Source organism: Lissotriton vulgaris, chromosome 1_1 (assembly GCF_964263255.1).
Source record: "Lissotriton vulgaris chromosome 1_1, aLisVul1.2, whole genome shotgun sequence".
Taxonomy (NCBI): Eukaryota; Metazoa; Chordata; class Amphibia; order Caudata; family Salamandridae; genus Lissotriton; species Lissotriton vulgaris.
The window spans coordinates 68078448-68097857 of record NC_141685.1 but is presented as its reverse complement, the minus strand read 5'-3'; positions in this window follow the sequence as shown (position 1 = coordinate 68097857).

Below are 19410 nucleotides of genomic sequence, written 5' to 3'. Positions count from 1 at the left end.
ACGGAGGGTTGCTGAGTCAAGGTTACTACAGGTCCCTCCACCCTGGCTGACCATGAGGCTCATTATTGCCTAAAAAAAAATACTACAAGTCTAATTAAGCTGTATGTATTTTATTTGATGCCCACATAGTAGGTGTGCATCTGTATTGATTGTATTACAATATTCTTTATTATAGGTTTGTCACGGAGTGGTACACATGGGACTGGGCCCCATGTGGTCCTGAAGAAGAGGTTTAGGGGACACCTCGAAACATGTCGACAAAATATTAGGGACTTAAACACATAACAGTTACTTTTTCCCTATTATTAACCCCCTTTTTAGGTCTCGCCTACGCAGCGAGCATGCGCTTCTTAGGAAAAAGACCTAGTGAAATCGTTACAATGGCAATGCTTGCACGTTTGGCTATTCTCATGCAGGTGCGAGCTTTGGCAACATATGTTTGCTCGCTCCCGCAAGGGAATCAGCTGTGTTCTCTCGCACTCCCCCCACCGCTCCCACTTGTTTTATTTGCAGTGCTCAGAAAAGATAAACAGTGTTTCTTAAGCACTATGAAAAGGAAAATAAGGCACTCAAGAGAATTGAAGCTTTTATAATAGTAAATGTATAGTGACTCATTTGAAGATCATCATTTTCCTTCTTTAGAGAAATCAAGACGAATCTACCATTTGGGCACAGTACCATTAGCTTAGTAAAGGCGCTTCCTGTGATTTACAACTCCTTGAAACTGCAGATGTGTGGTTTGAAACGCTGCATGAAAATAGCCTTTCTCTGTGTCCTTCTGAGCGACAGTGATGTGATCAAACATCTACTTGTCAACTAAGCTAGGATTTCAGAAATCTGATTTAATACTGTACTGCAACAGTATGAGAATATGAAAATATCGTACCTGCGTGTGCTTGTGTTGTGACACACTTTTTTGAAAAATTTGTTAGCCAAAAAGGAGTACTGGTGTTTGTTATATGCAGCGATGTGCAGAGTAAAGTGAGCGCTCTTACTAGACTGTTGCCGTTTAACTACAAATATCTCGTCCCTTCCTTATTCGAGTGAGCATGGGTGAATGACAGGTGATTTGAAAATTACCCAACGTGATGAAAACAGTCTTTTAAATTGTGTATGCTTTCCAAACAGTTTGCTATTTTTCTTTAGTATTAAATCTTTTTATTGAAAGCCAATATACCAACCAATGCTTTGGAAGCAGGGGCCGAACTAAGACAGTACAGTTGCTGCGCTAACAGCAATGCAGTTGTTTCACGATGCAATTTAACACAGCAAGCCGCCTACAACCCAACTGGGCCGGCCGCGAATGAAAGACTGACAAACAGTCGGGTGCAACAACAATACAATCAGTATTTGCGAAAAGGAAAAGAAACCCCCCCCAACTTCCCCCCCCCACCCCTTCCCCCTCCCCTTTTCCCCCTTGTCCGCCGAGGTAAAAGAAAGGAAACACTAAAGGAAACAGTGACCGTGGTCAGGACCTCATAAAATGAGCTTTACTTCCGGGGAGTCTTTTTGCTATGCTTGGTCTTAGGCTCTGTGAGAGGTGTGTCTGCCAGATGCAACAGTCGCAGGTATCTGGGGCAGCTTAATTCCCTATATTCCCCAGTGAGAAGCGTCAGAAAAGGCCGCCAGAGTTCCGCAAATTCGTCTCCTCTACCTGCCGCAGTCAGAGAAAGTTTCTCCATTCCCAGAATGGTCCATAGCCTATGCAGCCAACCCACCTGCTCAGGCGGCTTAGGGTCTCTCCAGCGGGCCACAATGTTCTGTACTCCTGCCCCCAGTGCAAGCGCCATTAACCTCCCTCTCATAGACTTTAGAGGATACATCAATGCATTGGGGAGCCCCAGTAGCACATAGGCAGGGAATCGGGGGAGTTGGGTGTCTAAATGGAGGTCTATCAGGTCAAGGATAGGAGTCCAATATGTCCGCAGGTGCTCGCAACTCCACAGCAGGTGCTCCAGCGTGCCCAACCCTCCACAACCCCTCCAGCAACGGTCACTGACGTGGGGGTCCCAGCGATGTACGCGTTCGGGGGTGTGATACCAGTAGGTGGCCACTTTTGTGAGTGTCTCGGTGAGGCCTGTGTGGTAGGCCGAGTGCCGGGCTCTATGGTAAATCCCCTCCCATTCTTTGCGTGTGAGCTGCCGTCCGAGGTCTTTTTCCCATCTAGCCTGTCCCGCGCTGTAGGTGTATTTGTTAGTGAGAAGCAGGTGTTGGTATATGCCCGATAGCAGTTTCTTTTCCGACGTGCGCGTAAGCAGCCATTTTTTCATAGGGGGTGAGAAAACGCTGCCCTCCTGATTTGACCGACGGCTTCAGGACCCAATGTCGGACCTGCAAGTAAGGCATGCGGTCCGTTTCCGGGATGCCATAGGCCTCCTTCACCTTCTAAAATGGGAGGATGCCCTGAGGATCAAACATATGGCCTATCTCTCGGCAATGCGTAGTCCTCCACATTGCGAATGCCTGTGTATCCATGCCAGGGGTGAACTCCGGGTTGTCAAATATCGGTGTTAACGGGGAGGGAAAGGAAGTGAGCTCTCTCCGGACAGCTACTCTGTCCCAGACTCCCATGACCGTGCCAGTGATATACGATGCATATAGATTGGGCGGTCTGTGGTGCCGCGGTAGGAAGGGCACACCCTGAAGCGTCAGACCGGCCACTGCCTGGTCCTGAAAAAGCCAATGCTTGCTGGATTCCAGCTGATACCACTCTACAAGCGTGCGTAATTGTGCCGCTTGAAAGTACAGGGCTAGGTCCGGTAGCCCCACTCCCCCGTGTGCAGGAGGAAGCGTGGCGATCTGGCGTTTAAATCTGGGGCGACGGCCATTCCAAACAAAGCGTGACAGATCCGCCTGCGTTTTCTGGAGCCAGCCAAGCGGGGGGTGCAGCGGCAGCATCTGGAAGATGTATAGGGCCTGTGGGAGTAGCGTCATTTTAATAGCCGCGATGCGGCCTAGCCAGGACAGAGTGAGGTGTTTCCACCGTCTAAGAGTCTCGGCGAGGCGTGCGCCAAGTCGGGCATAATTGGCCTCCACTGTGGCCTGTATCGTAGGTGCCAGCAGTACCCCCAGGTAGGGGACAGTAGATGTAGACCACCGCAGGTCAAACTCGGCCTTGGCTTCCGCGAACACCTCTGGGGCCAGGGATACGTTCAATGCCTCCGATTTATCCATATTAATTTTAAAGCCTGAGGCCTGGGCAAAGGTATGCAGCTCAATCATGAGTGCCCTCAAGGATTGCATTGGGTCCATAAGTGACAGCAGTATATCATCTGCGTACAGGCTGATTTTATGGGTATCTCCGCCAAAGGGGATGCCTCTAATAGATTGGTGTTGCCTAATTCGCTGCGCTAGTGGCTACATGTAGAGTGCAAATAAAAGTGGGGGAAAGCGGGCAGCCCTGTCTGGTCCCTCTGCCGATCGAAAATCGTGGAGAGGTATGGCCATTCACTCTGACCGTAGCGTTAGGTTGCCTATAGCAGTTGAAGATGCGGTTTCTGAGAGAAGCCCCAAAGTCGAATCGCTGTAACGCCAGGTCAAGATAGGGCCAGTGTACTCGGTCGAACGCCTTCTCAGCGTCAACCGTGAGGAGCATGCAGCCCGGCTTTGTCCGGGAACCGGCCTCGATCAGGTGAAGTAAGCGCTTGGTGTTATCGCTCGTCTGCCTCTGGGGAATGAACCCGGCTTGGTCTGGGTCCACCAACTGTTGCATGTATGGGCCTAGCCGGCTCGCTATGATACTGGTATACAGTTTAAGATCGATATTTAGCAAGGATATTGGCCGGTAGGAGCCGCATCTGGTCGGGTCCTTACCCGGCTTGGGTATCACCGAAATTGCGGCTTCCAGCAGTTCCGGAGGGATGGCTCCGGGTTGATCAAAGGTATTAAACAGGTCCCGTAACAAGGGGGCCACCTGGTGACAGAATTTTTTTATAGAAGGCTGCCAGATAGCCGTCCGGTCCCGGGGCCTTCCCTAACTTGAGGCGAGAGATCGCTGGGATGACCTCCTCCAGGCCGATGGGCCTATCTAAAAACTTTGCCTGCGCTTCGTTCAGGGATGGGAGGATCGCCCCATCTAGATAATCGCTGCCCGCCTGTATGTCCAGGGTGTCTGCATCATATAGGTTGGCATAAAAGCTACCGAACTCCGCTGCTATAGCCGCATCCTCAGTGATCGGGTCCCCTACGCTAGGTTGAATAGTTTGAATGTGTTGTCGCTGACGTTGCTCTCTCAGCTTACTCGCCAGCAGTTTCCCACAACGATCCCCCCCGGTGTAGTAGGCATGCTTCAGGCGCATGGCGGCGAATTCCGCCACATCCTGATCTAAGGCAGCCAGCATCTTCCGCTCCGCACACAGCTGGCGCCAGGCTCTGGCAGCCCCCGTGCGCTGGTGCATTTGCTCCAGCTCTGCCACCCTTTGCATAAGCTCAGCCCTCTTCTGCGCGCGTTCCTTATTGTCGGCTGCAGCCACCGAGATGAATTCACCCCTAAGGACTGCCTTAAGTGCAGCCCATTGAGTGGCTTTGGAGGTGTTGTCATTAGCGTTGTCAACAAGAAAATGGCTGATGGCAGTTGTGATGGCCTCCACCGTGGCAGTGTTGTGTAATAGACCAATACGAAGGCGCCAGTGTCGTTGCGGTCTGGGGGCATCTGGTACCAGAAAGGACGCCACCACCGGGGAGTGATCCGACAGTGACCCGGGAGGATCTCCACTTCCTGCGCGCGCTGCAAGCTGGGTAGAGCACAGGAAATAGTCGAGCCGTGCGTATGATTTACGGGCCGCTGAGTAGTGTGTGTAGGCTGTAGCGCGGGGATGAGATAGTCTCCACAGGTCAACCAAGCCCAGGCCTTCTAGATGTGCGTGTCCTGCTGCTGAAAGCGCCCCAACCTGACCGAAGCGCTGATTGGAGCGGTCTGCCGCGTTGTGAAATACCAGATTGAAATCTCCCCCGATCAGTAAGTGTGGGTGAGTGTTGGCCGTGGCTGCTTCTAGCGCTGAGTGTAGGAAGCGCTCCTGACCCTCATTAGGTGCATACGCTGAGCCTATTAGCAATGTCTGCCCCGCCACTGAGAAGCGATGAACCAATAGCCTACCCTTGATCTCTGTCTCTTTCTGCAATACTAGGCCTCCAAAGGATCTCGCCACTAAGATCGCCACCCCAGCCACCTTCTTGGTTGCTGATGAAAAGAACTGCTCTGGGAAGAAGCGAGATTTAAGCCTATGGTGGTCTTTGGACAGCAGGTGTGTCTCCTGTAGGAGGCAGATGTCTGCTTGCGAATTCCTCAAGAAAGAGAGTACTGCTCTGCGTTTGTTCGGATTATTAAGCCCCCTCACACTTAGCGAGAGAACTGTCAGGGGTCGAGTCATCCCGTGCATGTTGCAAGGACCGGAGTGCTATGTGTGCGGCCAAATAGTATGTGAGGAAAGAAGGATGGAGGGGAAAAATGGTACCTCTCAGCGCTAGTGGACAAGGGGGCCCCTCCCCCCACCCTGCCCCAAACCCCGACCCCAAAAAAGAACCCCCCCTGGCAACCCCAACTGCGCCTTACCGCCCCCCCCCTAAACCCACCCACAGTCCCCCCCCCCAAACCCAACCAATTAAGTCCAAATGAGAATCATAGTCCCAGGTCAGTCAAACGGAGCACTGACCTATAGAGTGATCGAAGTCCAATGAGACCCAAACCTGTGGAGACAAAAGTAGACTGGGGATGTGGAATCGGCGACCTTCGTGGCCCCCCGCCCCGCCCCTTGCCATATTGCTACTGTCCAAATATGCCCCCTGAAGATTGCTCTAGGGAGGCCCAGCAGTATCTTTCGCCACCTCCTGCACTGCGGCTGCGTGCTCTTTGGCGATCCTTGTTTGGTCCGGGCGGGCGCGTGATTTGTTCTGTCGCCGCTTGCGAACTTTCTGCCAGCCGTCACTCCGAGATCGGGACTGATTTTCTTGCGACGATTCCGTGTTAGCATCTTCACTGTGGTCCTGGTCCAGCAACTCGATCCCTAGGAGAGCGCAGGTGTCCTGGAGGGAGCGCATCTGGTGTAGGGTTCCGTCCCACCGAAAGATGAGGCGGAACGGGTGACCCCAGGAGTAGGGCACCTCCTTATCTCTCAGAAAAGTGGTGACAACTTTGAACTCCGTTCTCTTTTGGAGCGTTATCACAGAGAGGTCCTGAAAGAGTTCCACAGATGCATCCTTGAACTGGAAAGGCTGGGACTGGCGAGCTTCTCTGAGAATCCTCTCTTTGAGTGGAAAGTCTGGGAGGAAAGCTAGTATATCGGGAGGAGGGGCAGGGGCCCTGCGCGGCAGACCCACTCGGTGCGCCCGGTCAATGCGGATGGGGAAGTCCGCGGGTTCCCCGAGTATTTCCCGGAACAAATCTTGTAGGTACATGGTGACGCTGTTCCCCTCTGCTTTTAATGGCACTCCCTGGACCCTAATGTTATTCCGCCGAGAGCGGTTCTCTAAGTCCTCATTGTGTGCCTGGAGGTCCAGTTGTTGATCTTGGAGTCCCAGGACCTCTTGTTGGAGATGCACCAGTTCCTCACAACGGACTTGGTTGGAGTCCTCCATCGTCGCCACTCTCTCCCCCAGTCCATCTAGGTCTCTGCGTAGTTCCCTCTGGTCGCTCATCAACTCCTGTTTTAGGGTCTGGAAGTCTTCCCGCAGCTTGCCGAATAGGGATTCAAGGAAGGACCTCGTGACTGGGGCCTCCTCCTGGGACCCACGGCCGCTCGCGGCAGGTGTGGACGACGGCGATGCAGTTTGGGCCTTGTCTCTCTTCTGCGGTTGTTTTACCAGGAGGTCAGTGATGGAGCGGCCCCCTCTGCAGTTAGCGTTCACCATTGTGACGGCACCTGCTGTATCCTATCTCTGTGTGCACAACTTTGATTCAGTGTTCAAGCCAGCTCCCTTGCCGTGTGAGGGGCCAGTCTGCGCCAGGACACCAGTGCGGCCGTTGCGGGATGTCCGGTGCGATCCTCGGTTGCGTAGACCCCTCTAGGTTGTGGCTAGATGCCTCTCTCTACGCTGCTGCTGGTCCACTGCCTCCCGCCCCGCGTTCGGGGTTCCTTCCGCGCCTCCACACTATGCCTCTGCACCGCGCTCTGCGGCCTGTAGCACCCCCGGCGCCTCGGGCTTCCACCACCAGCCTCCCAATGCGCTCTGTGTGAGGCCTACCGCCAGTGCCGGGGCAGGGGGTCCACGCCTGGCCTGTTACAAGCCGGAGGTTTCAGGTCCCGGGGGCCAGGGGGATATGCATAGCCCCCAGACTCCCGATCCCGACAGGCTGGCCCTGTTTAGGCAGGCAGTCCAGCAGCTCCCCCCTGCAGCTCCCTCGTATGTCCCAGGCGCAGCCCTGCTCTGGGGGGACACCGCCCCCGTGCCACCGATTGCCGCGGCGGCGGTGCCAGACGGGGGTACTTCCCAGCGGGCGCGTCGTGCCCCTCTCGCCTCAGCGCTGTGCCACAAAGTGCTCCATGTCACCGGCGGGGCCTCCTAACATGGGGGTCTTCCAGTGGTAGCCCAGCTGCTCCCTTCTCCGGGCCTGTCGTAGCTGCGGCACTGCACTGTCCACCCTGTGCTGCGGCCTTCCCGCCCAGGGCCCGTCGAGCCCCCACTGCCCACTGTCAGGCGCAACTCACCGGGCCAGGCCCTCGCTCTCCCGGGGTCTTCAGGGCCGCGCGCGGCGGCGCGGGTTAGGGCCGATCGCTCTCTCCCGTCTGGGGCTCCTGGGATGTATGACCGCGCCGGGCCTCGATGAACTCCTCAGACAGACAGCTTGCTGGCCTGCCCGTCGCTCCCGCAGGGACGCCCGCAGCGTCAGACAGGGCCGCAAGTCTATGGCGGGTGCAGGTGTCTCCGAGGGACCGGAGACCACCCCAGCTCGTTCTGCACCGGCCCGTTAGGCCCCGACCGGGCCCGCGATGCACTGGTCCTCAGTCCGCCCCTCACACTCCGTCATCCGGATTCGGGGCCACTCGGAGAACGCCCCTGGGAGCTACCGGGGGCCGGCGTCCATCATTGCTATTTTACTTTAGTGATGTTGAGGCTCTGGGTGGCAGCAGGGTTGCCCTGCACCTCGCGCAGCAGCGGGTTGGGGGGCACGCAGGAGTCCCCGTTGCGGGCGCAGAGTTGCTCTAAGGTCAGGTTCATGCTGGTCGCATGGAGAGCTCTCACCATCCGGTCCAGCCTCAGCAGCTCCTCGAATGCGGCAGGGGTCAGGATATTATTGTTGTCTCCGGTCACTGCAGTGAGGGAGGCGTAAGAGACCTCGGTGTACAGCCTCTGTGCCGAGAAGAGCCCGGAGTCGTTGGTGGGCCCCATGACGGGAGTGAATTGCTCATTGATGTCATTGGACAGCCTCTTGTGCAAGTAGAACCCAGTTCCCAGCCCTGCAGCCAGCACCACGGGCACCAGCAGGAACCACCAGGGATGCCTGGTGATCAGTGCGCCCAGGCGGCCGAAGACCCTGGAGAGGGGCCGCTCCAGGCAGTCCGTGTGGCAGGTGGGCATGACGGGTTGAAGGGTTGAAGGGTTGAACACCCAGGCAGTGACCCTCAGCACCCAGGACCAGAATGATGTGGACAGCTGCAGACTGCACGCTGAATAAATGAGAAGACAAAATTAAAAAAATTATTTAAAAAAAACACAAAATAAGTCAAAACAGTGGGACTCTGATACAAAAATCAGATCTGAAAATCTCGCTTCAATGGCCACTATTCGGGGTGATATGGAATATGCAGAGTAACAGAACAGAAGCAGCTCATTGTGGAAAGTGAAAGTTAATAAAGCGGCAAATCTTCCTGGTGGTGACATAAAGTAAACACACTGAGCGACCGTAAGACCTGCTGTGGTGAAGTGGGCGGCTCCGAGTTTTGGAGAGCCATTAACATGAAGCTATTTTAGGGTAAATCTCTGATAAGGATGATGTGACCTCACCTCCTCTGCACCCTTCCTCTGAATCCTTACCAACTAGGAGCAAGAATAAAGTATAGGCTCACTAGCTAGGTAACTTTTAATGTCACCTGCACCACTCCTCCTACACTACACCACACATATGTCAACAAAAAACTGCTCCTACGTAAATCCACAAGTCGCAGCACGCCCCAGACAGTAGCTGTTTGGGATGGCCCCAATGATGAAGCATGACACCTAGGGGTAACCCTTGGTGAGTGAGGGGACTCAAGAAAAGAATTTTCTTTTCTCAAGACAGGGATGTGTTCCACTCATTAAGTGAACCCTTTCCCATGGCTAGGTTTGTTGATCCATCAACTACGGATTGTTGTTCCTACACAGTCACCCCTTACCTCCTCCACAACCACCCTCCAGACAGGGACAACCACACACCAGACAGGGACAGCCACATACCAGACAGAGACAACCACATGCCAGACAGGGACAACCACACAACAGACAGGAACAACCACACACCAGACAGGGACAAACACATGCCAGCCAAGGGACAGCCACACACCAGACAGGGACAACCACACACCAGACAGGGACAACCACCACCAGACAGGGACAGCCACATACCAGACAGGGACAACCACATGCCAGACAGGGACAACCACACAGGAACAACCACACACCAGACAGGGACTACCACACGCCAGCCAAGGGACAGCCACACACCAGACAGGGACAACCACACACCAGACAGGTACAACCACACACCAGACAGGTACAACCACACACCAGACAGGTACAACCACACACCAGACAGGGACAGCCATGTTATGTATTTATCTAGGCCCCAAATCTAGATTTAGAGATCCATGCCCAAATAAGGTCCTAATCCAGTAATTCCCTTATATGGTTATAATAATCACTACCATATATAGTCCGAGTCAGCACAGACATATCATGACGTTATCCTCTGACTACATGGCCCCTAGAGAATACAAACCGGCTCTGGGACAGGACGAACATACTGTAGCCTCAGGGGAGACTCCTAATCCTCCAGTATTGATTTGTCCTGAAGCCCTGGAGAGCATTACGCACTTCATGTTTAATTTGTCCCGAACCCCTGGACAGCATTGCGCATTTCATGCACCTAGTGACGTCCATATGTCCAACCTTGTGCGTCAAACCAGTCACCTAGCTAGTATAAAAGCAGCCAGGTTGGTCCAGTCAAACACGCAGTGGTTTTCTGGAGCTGATCAACTGACCTCGTCCCAAGACCAGCAGATGCAAGACCTGACGAGAGCCGACCCACCTTCCTGACGCACTGACAGAGAAGCTGCCTTTTTCTCCAGCCGAGAAAATCCAGCTCCGGTGTTCCCTGCCTGCCACAGCCGGCTGCCGGGATATCGAGTTCAAGAGATTCCAGACCTCTCACATTCTACACAAAGGTATGGAGCTGATTAGCCACAGAGAATGATTCTTGGTCTTAGAATAAATCTGGCAGAGAAATTATTTAAACTTAACTTAAGTTCTCACTTATCTTTTCCCGTTCACGACTTAGGTTAGGAACACGGGGAAGGCATAAGGTAGATTACATCAGTCGAGTTGGTTTAGCTATTTTAGTTAGCTTTCTATTGTATAGATTTTAGGATATGTTTTAGATGCGTGTTATGGCTAAGAAACGATAACATGCTTTTACAGTATTACTTTATAATACTCTTTTTACTGTATGCACTATATTTTATTATAAGTATTGCTATTGTGGCAATTCACTTCTCCTGTGTGAGAAAACAGACTGTTCAATAAATAACACCTTTTATTGAAAACGCCCGTCTCTCTTTCTCTACACTTTCGAGTGAAACTAAGAATGCATGATTGAGTGAATAAAACCGTTTCTATTGTTTTTCACGACTCTGGAGATTTACTCCTAACTCATGGAGATACAAAGTTGTCATGTTTTATGGTTGTCAGAAGCTAAATCTCTTCTTGTCTAAGTAGGCACTATAATACCTTATCCTACATTCGAGAAAGTTTCTAGTGACCTCTGAGCTAGCTGGCAAACCCTTAATTCTAATATTGTCAGCGGGGGACCCTTTGTAACCTCAGTTACTGGTCTTTTGTTGTCGATATTATTCCAATGCGCAGATGCCTATGGAGATAATAGGAACTACACTACATGGCGCCCAAACGTTTGGTAAGGTGATAGATAATCTAACGCTAGAAATAGGGTTACTCACTCGTGCTTTTTCACTCAACCCCTCATATTATCCAAAATACTCCATAGACGTCTGGAGTGGGTAAGAGGGTAATATCCGCCAGAGTCGAGTAGGACAAAGAACTCCTACAGGGACGCTCTTGGTTTATTCAACGTTGAAGGATACAGTGTTCCAAAATATTGTGCACCTAATCTGTTCCCTTGAATCCTACTCTGAATTTAATAAATAATGTCGGACGACGAAAACAAGAACGCAAGAGAAATTGCTAGACAGTTATTAGAAGCTGATAATAGCATTTTACAAAATAATGCAGAAGCAAAACTCATTCTTATAAATATAAGGAACATTTTGACTTACAAATTAATAAATAACGGTGTAACACCGAGAGGTGGAACAATCGTGTTTGTAGTAGAGGCACACGAGTATCGGCAAACAGAGGTATTCTATTCATGGATAAAATTCCCAGAAGTAAATTCAGTAAGAAAAGAGTTTCACTACTATGAACCAAGTGAAACACCAGCGGAATACGTTCCCCATGAGGAAATCGAGATTCCATTAACTCACCAACAGCATGAGCTTTGGTTTAGGGGTGCCCTACAACACTGTGAACACATAACAAGGCTCGGTCCATTAGGGAGACCGGGAGCAACTTGGCCAGTTTTAGCCAGCTACACACCACATCCAGACGTAAGGAAAATGTCTAAGGATGAGGTGGTTAACCAGCTAAAAGAACTAGTTAAAATTCACAGACAATTAGTCCAATATGTCATGAGGACTTTAACAGTCCACCCGACAGTAGGACTCCCACAACAGACTCCTTATCAGGGGACTACAAATAAAACGGGAACAAATACCATTTTGGCTAGCACAAAAAAATCACACAGATAGAGGCAGTTTTTCCTGACAGTACACCTCATGAAAAACATAGAATTCTGACCATCTGTCTACCAATGGGGATTGCACCACATGTAGAGGACTGCGACACTTGGGGTACAGTCTTTGCTTCAATCTATACAAAAACACATGGTGTTCCGTCTATGGCGGTAATACCAGACATTCTGAAGCAAATTCAGAATGAATATGGCCCAGAACCAGCCCTAAATTTAGGTATGAAATTACTGAAAAATTCTAAACAGGTATCAGCTATAATATTAGCTAATGTAAGAGATGAAGCAGCATCTGTAGCAATCCGCCATAGGTTGAGAGAAATAGATGAGGAGGATCAGCCCCAGGAACTAGCCAGAATAATGGAAAAATGCTATGAAGAACTGGGTAGAGATAGTTTAGGTGGGAAACCACTAAAACCCCAACTACCAGATAGCACAGAAAAGTCATTTGTAAAAAACACTTCGAATTCTCCCAAAAATAAATGGGAAGGTAATAAAAATATTACACCCAGGGAAAAAGAAATTAGACCAAGAGGGAGATCACCCAAGAGAAGGAAAAGGACTCCTGACAGGGTAGATAGGTCACCCAAAGGGGAACCATCTGAAAAAAGATATAATCTTAGAAATAGAGATAATCTGAAAAAGCCTGATAGATATCAAAATTATGATACACGTTCCTCTCAATCTTTTCAGAATTCCTCAAAGAAATCAGAAAGGAGAGGAAACTCAGAGCAGAAAGGGGAGCGGACCAAGTCCAAAGACAAGGAAACGACTGCACAAAATAAGAAAGTAAAGTACGACAAAAAGAAGGTAGCCAGCATTAGGATAAAAAATGCCGAAGATCCTGAGGACCCAGCTCAAGAACGGAGAATGGGCCCTGACGATGCTAGACAGCGCAGCAGAGATTACCATCATTTGCAAGAGCGTGATGAATCATCTGACGACAGTGGACACGAATAAGTATATTCAAGTCGAAACAGCTGACACAAGAGTGAGTGTCCCCCATAGAATATATGAGACTACAATCCATATAGAGGGAGACATAACTAGGAAAATAAAGTCACTTTTTTGAGAAAAACGATCCCAGGGGTATGACATCCTATTAGCAGAACAGGATTGGCCACCAGCATTTGTGAGGGAGTGCCCACATGGCGAAGTAATAATTAGGCCAGCATTCTCTAAAAATGTTCCAATACATAAAATACACACTAATGCAAGGAAATGGGCTGTAGCCTTAGCACCAGTCTTGTATAAAAACCATGTTGGTTGGGATGAGGATTTGCCACGACATAAAATCGAGGTCAAGACTCAGCCAACTGCCCAAAGGCAGTACCCAATTAAGCAAGAAGCTAAAAAACAGGTCAAGGAGATTTTAGATCAACTTGAATACCAGGGGGTTATTGAAACATGCACCTCACCAATGAACAATCCTTTGTTTCCTGTGTCTAAACCAGACAATACATATCGTTTAGTTTTAGATTACAGACATTTAAACACCTGTTGTAAAACATTTGCAGTACTAAAATTCACATAGTGCTGCACTAATGAATAACATTGTGCGCAAAAAATACAAAACAACATTAGACATCTCTAATGGATTCTTTTGTCAGAATGTTGCTCAAGAAAACAGGTACTTGACCGCTTTCTCAAGCTTGGGAGCTCAAAGGCAATTCAGTAGACTCCCACAGGGGTTCAAGAATAGCCCAGGCTTGTTTTCAGCAAGAGTTACAGAACTACTGCAAAATATGATGAAGAGGATGTGTCATACGTAGATGACATTTATTTCACAGACGATGACTTAGCCACTCACCTAAGAAGAGTTTCCACAATCATACTAGGTTTCGCTGCTGAGGGATATAGATTCAATTTTAAGAAATCAAGAATTGCACACCAGACAGTCCTTTTTATGGACTACGAAATATGAGGGGAAGGCAAAGGTCTATCAGACGACTTCCTAATGAAAGGCGTGGGACTAGAAGTACCAAAGACGCATACAAATTTGAAGGCACTATTAGGTTTCCTAAAAATTGGAAAATACTATGTTTCAGAGTATAAACACAGAATGTCACAATTAGAACTCTTGGATCAACCAAAGTATGATCCACAGTCCTGGACGAAGGTCCATACAGACATAATGATATCAATGCATGCAGAAATGCAAGCAGAGATGAATCTACATCAAAGAAACACAGATTATGATCTGAGGATCCAGGTCGTTTTGAATGAACAAGGATTCATATATGTAATACTGAATGATGGAGAGATGGTCCCAATCGGATTCAAATCTCACTTATATACGCAGAAAGAAAGGAAACTACCAGCACATTTGAAGGTCCTAAGAGCTATTCGAACGGCTGTGGACAGTGAAAGACATTTAATGGGGAGAATGAGAATAAGACTGTTCTCACCCGTGGTGTCCCTTGAATTATTAACTAGACCTGTGAAATGGTACACAGCAGTCCTGGAAGAGGACTGGCTAGAACTAATTGATTCACTGACCAAAGATAATGCCGAATACTTCTTTGATGAAGGACTAAAAGTACTAGGAAATCTAAGTTACGAAGAAATGTACACGATGCCAAAAGATACTCTGCCATTACAATCATACAAATACTGGATTTACACAGTTTCAGAAGTGTTTCCAGAGGGAATCATGAATGGTGTAGGTAGGGGTACCAGCTGTGTGACAAAGAAATTCTGGCACAATGGGATCCTCCAGCCAATAATCACAAAACATGAAATACACAGGCAGGGGACAACTCAGCGAGCTGAAGTCCACGCACTAAAGATGGTACTGGAATGTACCGATCGCGAATTCCCCACACTAATAGTGTGCGAGTCGTACTACTGTGCGAAGTGTTATAACAGAGATCTGGATGACTGGGCAGAGATGAACTTTAAAAATCGAAAAGGTTGCACAATACTGCATAAAAAGCTGTGGGAACAGGTGGTTCTCTTAAAGAGAAAACTACCATTGGCTCATGTGACTGACGCACTGAGTCATCAGCGTGATGGCGTTCACGTTGCAGGGAATTCATTGACTGAAACAGCCGCAAGGACGACCAATCACCAGGCGTCCGGAAACAATATGGAGCATAACAGTAAACATATAGACGGAGAAATTTTGTTAGCCGTTCGAGTGTCAATGACAGGCAATTTAGCGGCTTTACCGTCACACTATCCAATAGAAAATCAATATATAATTGATGCGAACTCCCTCCCTTTCGCTCGAATCCCTTGAGTGGGTGACAGAGTGATGCCAAACAAGGAACGGAGGGTGAATCTGATAAAAGATGCACACGAAGGTTGGGGCATTTGTCACCGTAATACCTGTGACACCATAACGGAATTAGAGGAAAGATACTGGTGGCCGGCTATGAGTGTGGAAGCAAATATATATAAAAATGACTGCTTCCAGTGCAAACAATCAGGCACAGCCTCCCCGGACCACAACACGAAACCAGGTAACAACAAAACAGTCCCATCAAATGTGTTTTCTACCTTCAGAATATTCACACAAAAAGGGAAGAAAAGATCCCGTCAAAGTTAGGACGGTACACGAGTAAAAGGTTTAAACCTCACCAGGCTGACGCAAGGACTGTTATAAAGGATTAAGCGAGTTAGAGAGGCAGATACACAACTGTTGTGCTGTGCTCAGACCAGACTTTGTTGAGAGCTTGTGTTAGCTTTCAAGAAGGCCAGGCCGGTTCATGATATAACATTGTGGTACACTTCTTCACTACTTTCCTGAGGGAAGCCTGGTAGTGAAAAGTTAAACCCTAGACATAGAGCAATCCATAACGGCAATGGTATTCGGTACTGGTGTTAGGTGGGTCAAACATTTAACAAGTGTCCAACGTAGTCTTAACAATCTGCCAAGAAATTCTCTGGGGGGAATCACTCCGTATGAACTGTTGTTTGGTACTAGAATGTGCGTAAGTGACCTCGACAGTCAGACTTCAGTGGAAGAACAAAAGACTTTTGATGTGAAAGATCGTTTGGCTATCTTACAGGACCTAAACAAAAGAAGAAGCAGCCTGAGCAACACTAAGATCGAGCCAAACGCCACTGAAGAAAAACCACCAGTCCCAGCAAGACCTGTCTGGATTCCAAAAGTTGGGGATCTGGTCAGAGAAAAAATAGCGGTGAGGAAGGAATTTGGGCCTTCCTACAGACAACCAGTACCTGTCTTGAAAATTCGTGGAACAAGATCAGTCGTACTACCGCCTCTTGCTGGTAAAAAATCAAATAGGGTTGTATCCATCGACCTGGTAAAACCACAGAATGTGGCCAATAATATGTAGCAGACCTACTGGAGTCCCAAGAAGCACTACAATTGATAATCTTGCTACATACAGAGAGGAAGAAAATAAGACACTAACAAAGTTCAATGAGATCACAGAGGCAGAATATGAACAATGCTCTAAAGCTGTGGAACTAGTGCCTCTCAAAACGCAAATGAAGGAAAAAGACACTCCAATTCTAAATTATATGAAAATAGAATTAAAGAATATTTGTCAACAAATCTCAACCGAAAATGAAGAACCAGAAACAAGTGTCTATCATTTAAAAAATCCTGAAGCAATTGGGACAATAAGCAGAACTGCCTCTGGTTATTTCATAAAATTCGATGACTTTTCTGAAGATCAAAGCGAATCACTAGAAAAGAATGGAAAAAAGACTTGTTCATCTAAAATAAAGGCCTTGCTTCAACAACTTGGAGAAGTGTACCTGATTTCACCATGGACAGAGATGTGGATTGTGCTGGGTGCATTTTTTCTTTTACTTTGGATCATATCAGTTTTATAGTAGTACAACAATGTTGGCGGTAGCGTTTCTCTGGCAGTGCAAAGCTGGAGAACTTTTAATGTGCTTAAAATAAAGATTTTTGAAGATACTACGTACGGTTTTGGATCCATACTTTGAAGCCCATTTATTTCTCATGAACTTGTGTCTGAAACTGATGAAAAAGTCGTGAAATAACCAATGTGTTATGCAGAATTATTACTGATTCCATACTTCTCAGAGGGTGCTTGTTGTAACTTGGTTTCTTCCTTCATATCAGTTTTATGCTTGAGCAAAATAATAGATGGAAATTTCATTAAAATGGACACAGCAAGTCAGAACATCAACGTGACTCTGAAACCACACAAGTCTTCCCACATCACCAAAAGAGAACTTTCGGATGTGAAACTCACAGCAACGCCTATCGTAGGAGGAATAGCATGGGATAAAACTGACTATGAGATTGCCGGTTGAATTGCTGCAGTATCCATATCAGCTAAAGGTTTCCTTAAGTGACTTTGCAACAACAAATATCATATACTGATGATTGGGACTTCGAGACTGTATCTAACATGATGTCAGATTTAGAAATGTCTGCAAGGTTTTCTAATCATGATTACTTACAGGGCTCTTCAAATTATGAAGAAATGTACTGTTACAGTCATTTTGCTCATCATTATTTGCATAGAACTGCTAATGCTAGAAATGTTTTAAAATATCATCAATGGGAGCACTGTCCTACACCACCAAAGGGTAGCTCAAAAACTTATGAAAAGTTTTCATATTTCGCAGGTTATAATGTTACCAATGCAGAAACATTCTATTTTAAAATGATGAACAAAACTGGTACAAAGCATTTATTGACAAATACTAAACTGATATATTCTAGTGAATTCTATGAAAAATTGTCATCACTAGGTTTTGAGTTCTGGAAAGAAAACATTGAAACAAAAAGTATTTGGGGTACGCGAGATTGGCAAATACAGAGTTCAGAAACATTGATGAGAGCCTGCATAATCCCAGAACAAATAATTTTCCTGAATGAAACAATTCATCAAACATGTTTTGGCCTAGCAAAAATGAAAGATCTAGATAAACCATCTATCCGGAAACCATTCCTGGAAAGTAACGAAACTAGTGATGAGGAGATAAACGTTAACTATGTTTTGAATCAAAACAGATCAGATCCTAATTGGAAAAAATGGTTGATTTGGCCAATAGACACTAACATCTGTCAGGATAGATTTCTGAACAAAACAGAAGGTTCCACACAGATTAGGCCAGACCTAAGGTATTCCCAGAGACAACACCCGGGAATAGTAACCACATACAGTGTAGGGAAGCTGTGCTTTGAATGGCTTGGGAAATCTACACTGCCTGAAATTAAACAACACTTAACATTACTAAATGAAGGTGCTGATTTGCGTGATTTCATATTGGGACCCCGCAAACGGCGTCAAAAAAGATTTATAGCGACCTCGATTTATGCAGCCTGGAACGAGGCTTGGAAAGTTGAACACATTGAAACTGCTGAAAAAATACGGGAAATTGACCGTATTCATCTGGAAAAGACACTATCTGAAGTAGACAATGGGTTAATGACTCTGTCCTCCAGAATATACTCTTTGGACAGCATTGTGTCATCTGCCATAGACATCATAGAACAAGACTTGCTGATATTACAACACGGGCAATCTCAATTGCGTTCCATTTCTGAACTAAGCTGGACGTTGCAAAACCTACGTTTAGGCTACGTGCTGTGGCGTCTGATTAATTCCACGTCAATATTTACCATCTTCAATTTGACAGATAGACAGATATCTCAGGCACAGAAAGGGGCAGATTACACAATTCTTGGCATTGAGAAGCTAGAGAAGTTGCCATTGACGGTTTCTGAAAAACCTGTATCTGAATGGATCATCCATGGCAGCATTTCTATTCCAATTACTAAATTTCAGTTTCGATATTGTTTAAAACACATTCCAGTAGGTCACTTTGAAAAGTTAGGCAGTAAATATTTAAAAAACACTTGGAGCCTGCCATACACTCACAAATGTGTAAATTGGGGTGGCAAGGAGGTATTCCTTAGTGGGAGGAATTGTAAAAACGCACTAAGCGGTACCTTACTTTGTCAAGAAATTAACTTGCACGAGGCCTGTGATGGGTTAGCCAACAATCTGTCCTGTGCACTACAAGGGGTTCCAGTGTTTAAAATGGATCCTTTTTTCTACCAACTTACAAACGGGAGCTCCATTATGGTCTCTGATCACAGCTGCGTTGGTATGTTGCCAGGAAAAAGGTCTTGTAACCGTGTCGAGCAAGGTCAAGTGTTGCTTACAAGCATTGTATCCACCGGCGGTACAAGACATGGGAGTTAACTTATGGCCTACAGAAAAAATCTCTTCTCTTCGAATTGATACTTTGAGCAGAATAAAGAATGCCCTTCTACAGAAGCCAATGCCTCTGACCTCGTCTAGAGAGACTTTTGATCAGGTGGTCGCACAGACCTCTATTGAAATTCATGCCCTTTTATCTACAAATTGCCCTACGCATTTCGTAGAAATGCTTAGCCAAATCTTTAACATGTCTGATACCACCGGCATTATACATGTATT